General features: G+C 35.4%; 1 long non-coding RNA gene across 1 annotated transcript; it reads right to left on the bottom strand.

Moving 5' to 3' along the window:
* Window positions 1–3242: 3242 nt before the first annotated feature.
* LOC134203676 (uncharacterized) lies at window positions 3243–3933 on the bottom strand. The gene is made up of 3 exons (XR_009977665.1): window positions 3835–3933; window positions 3547–3766; window positions 3243–3486 (listed from the first exon to the last, which is right to left on the bottom strand). It is a non-coding gene; the product is annotated as an uncharacterized LOC134203676 (long non-coding RNA).
* Window positions 3934–4261: the final 328 nt, after the last annotated feature.

The raw sequence follows: 4261 nt of genomic DNA on the forward strand, positions 1-4261 counted from the left end.
GAGGCAACTCATTATCTATCAAGTATAAAGCAAATAAATAAGAAAAAAAACAATATACTCTTGAGGGTTACGAAAATACTCTAGGCTTCATTTGAAATTATTTCATAAAAAGTAAAATTTTGATATTAATTAAAATCCAATATGTGAATACAAGAAGCAAAAATGTCTGTACCTCTTTCGATAATTATTGGTATGTACCTAGGTGAAATAAATAAACAGAACATTTATGAATGTCTATCTGAGTGCATAGTGAGCTGTGATTGCGAAGGTAAATCGTGTGAAGTGTTTGTACTTATTATTTGGTGAATCATGAATTATAGGCAACTCATTGAAGTATTTAGAGCTCACGAGGGACGTCAGGTAGATCGCGTTGAAAAAGCTTTGGAATATATCTGCCAAAGCTTCGCTGTGGATAAACAAAAAAAGAGTCAACTCCATACAAAATTGAAAAATCTGCTTTTGAAATTTGAAAAAAAAAAATGGCAGGCCGCATCCTGGTCCAAAACTTACTTTGACTCATATAATGAGGAATGGCTTGACACAGAATTTGAATTAGAAGAATTTAATCATGCTGGGCCAGAGCCAGTGGCTTCAACATCTCTATTACTTGTTTTACGGGATAAGAGCCTGAACCAATCTGAAAAATCCTACAAAGACAACCTGTTACGTATATAGATGCAATGGCCTGTATTTGACGGAGTCCTTGTGCAACTTAGAACATCTGTACAACTCAATTCACATAAAAACAGTATACAATTTTCTAGTTTGAACTCTACAGGTCTGCGCTGCAATAAAATACACATCTATAGACTGCTGTGTACATGAGACATTCGTAGATAAAAGGGATATATTCCATAGAGATCAAAGGTCTGTATTCCAGGGAGTTTGGAGACCTTAGAAGTAATAACGACCTGCAAAACAAGTATTTCACATCTTTTAGACAATAATCTACGATATAAGTGTGAAATATTGCAGAAATGAAATGAAAATATTTTCGGCCACCTACTTGTATGGAGCCGCCCCATAGTGCACCCTCAGCATGGTCTTGCTTTGTAGCCGCGCGTCTTACCGCACGGCTAAGGAGGGCCAGGTCTTGGAGGGCCGAGTCTATGTATCATGTGTAATTAATCAATATTACGAAACTTTAATTCAATGGATCAATCAATAAGCAAAAATTGCCGCTATGAAACGAACAGATCGAGCCACCGTAGACATGTTCTGTCAAAACAACACGAATAGAAATACACGTATGCACTCAGAAACAAAGTTAAACGTATTTAGATTAAAACTTAAACTATTTAGTCATAAACGATTGTTTAACAAATCTAGTATATAGAAGTATACTATTGATGTTTTTAATTTAACCTATCTCAGCATATCTTGATGATATATTTTCATTGATTAATCAAACAACCATTTTTCAAGTCAACAACTTTATCACCACATTTTCGCAGTCCTTCGTAAAATTTGCAGTCGATTTTGGGTTGCCTTATTTCCTTTACTCTGCTAAGCTAAACAAAAGTTTCAGTGCTAAAATAAAGTTAGAAAGTTAACGATGCTCCGACATCGAATTTGTCGTATTTGTAGGAACAAGTGAACAAAATTCCGATCCCGCTCGTTGTGATTCTGGCAGCAGGACCAAGCACACACTTCCTCGCTACATCGTGATTCTGGATATTTATAGCTAAATGATGAACTCAACAACTATTAAGTTGAAAGAAAAGGTTGTAATGGCAGCTAAAAAGGCTCCAGCCTCTTCAAATCAAGTAGATGTTATTAAACATTCAAACGGCAGTGAGGAATATTTAGAAGATGTAAGTTGTGATACATGAACCAGGAACTATATAAATTATTGAATCGCTCTTTATTTTAGGACCCTAATCTTTGAAAAATTGAGCTACAAGAAGCTTGAATATTATGTCTATCAGCCAAGTGAAACTTTTGCAGTCTGCCACACACATCCCGGTAAGCCAACTGCCAAGTACCAGTACCGTCTGCGATGGTGGCCGTCCCATGTGATTTGTGATGTGATGCGACAATTCCTGATCCTGATCAAAGAAGGCTTCTTCCCGAAGATACATCCAGGCTTTAATATGGAGAAAATTATTTCTACGGATGGTACCGCTTAGAGTCTGAACAAAATTTTGGTTATCGATAGAAAGGCAGATTGTATATTCGACATCAATAACTACAGCAGTACATTTATATAATTGTTATTCTCTTAGAAATTAAAATGTTTTTTTTTCTGTTTCCGTCATTATTTGTTCATCAATTATCAAGAGTTATAAACACTGAAGCAGAATCCTGCTACGACCAATTCAAACCGGGAGCTAAAATAAACTATTCATTATAAAGCCACACTATGCTAAAGCCAAATAAATCAAAGTTATACTAAGCGGGTATAGTTGCCACTTAATCTAACATGGGGTCAACCAGGCGAGTATCGGTTTAGCGTAACATTAATTCTATTTAGTATTTATTTTTCTCAGAGTGTGGACTTAACCACGAGCGCCTTCTTTTTCCACGATTCTTCTTCTTTTCGCTCGAAAAAATGACATCCGCTGCGGGCCGATGAAAATTTGAGTGAATTCGAAGCTTTTAGTTCACCGGATGTTCACGTTGATGTTCATTTTTTGTAAACTTTTCCCTCAGATGAGGTTTTCTTCTTACTGAAAATCGACGCATGACGTCATCGTGGTTTAGTCCATACAGTGCCGAGGGGCGATTCACTGTTATTGAATGATGAATCGAAAATACGTATATGAAAATAATACACAAAAATACAAATAATACAAAAAAATACAAATAATTTAAATAATGCATTAATACTCCGGAAAATACAAATATTGCATAAAAATGCATCATTACACGAGAAAGCCAAAAAAATTAGAATTATGCTATTTGCATGAAAATATGAAAAAATATTTATATACACTATATGAAAAATAATTATTAAACACATTGAAAAGCGGATAAATTACCTGTAAACAAATCGGTATTCGGATAAAAATATGTCCTTCGATGTCCTTCGGAGAAAAATAGACCTTCGATAAGCTTAAGAATTCAGCTTTGATCCAAAATTTAGTTAGAAAGCAGAAATCAAAAATACTGATTGGAGCATACACGAGGATTTCCTATCGAACTTTTTACGTGGCAGTAGATTTTCTGAATCAGAAGAAGATTTTGAAATTCTAAGAAGATTTTGAGATCTACACAGATTTGAAACATTCGGCTATTCGGTCTTTCTGTTCTGTTCACCCAAACAACAATTTATTATTCTCGAATAAAATGTACAAAAGAATCAAGGAGATTCAAATATTCGGTAAAATTATTTCATAGTAAGAAAATAGTTTGAGGTTTTTAATGTAACAGCATAGTGCTTTCTAATGAGCAGGTTGAAGTTGCTCGAATATTCTCCCGTGGAACCGAGCGGGATGGGAATAACTTCGATGGGATGGGAATAACAGAGCTTCGGCTCAGATTCACCTGTTGGGAAAATGTTACGAGTAAAATCAGATCTTTCAAAACTCTTTAGCATGTTCTTACCTGCAGTTGCACCGATATGTTAGAGTAACCGCTGAGCGCATGAATCGCTTCCGATAGGCGTCTCCAACTTGGAGTAGATTCCATCGTGAGTGCATCGAACCTAGAACACTTTCGAAAACACTGACGGGAGCGGCCGTATGCTTGTGATTTTTGGCAACCTGTTTCGGAACAGTCTTTACACTGATAGGTGTTAGGTATTCTGTGACCATATCAGTGAAACCTGCGGATTAAAAATTAGCAGCAAACTTGAGTTTATTTGGACATTTTCGCTGGAGAAGATTTTTTTACCTCTGTCAACTCATAGTACTTAGCAGAAATGGCACTTTTTTCTATTTTTCACACAATTAATGCTATTTAATCAATAATTGTAAAGATTGATTGTTCTTTTCCCAGAGCATTATTTTTGAGTGACAGGAGTAAATAAATAATTTTACAATAATACCAATAACACTATAAGGGTGAAATCAGGAGTGATTCAGTTTCATTCTAAATTTTCGACCACTACTCTAGTTTGAATCTGGAGCAAAATAGAACAAACTCGCTGGTTTCCTCAGCAGTGTTCTATTCATGTTTTTCAATTTTTTAATTAATTGAAATCATTATGTTACTTCCAAGAAAGGCGCCGGAATTGCAAAGTGGATTGATCCGTAGATAAAATGACGCATCCATACACCAAAACAATTGAAATATATTTGAATCTCGTGATTCAATCGTG

Source organism: Armigeres subalbatus, unplaced genomic scaffold (assembly GCF_024139115.2).
Source record: "Armigeres subalbatus isolate Guangzhou_Male unplaced genomic scaffold, GZ_Asu_2 Contig2053, whole genome shotgun sequence".
Classification (NCBI taxonomy): domain Eukaryota; kingdom Metazoa; phylum Arthropoda; class Insecta; order Diptera; family Culicidae; genus Armigeres; species Armigeres subalbatus.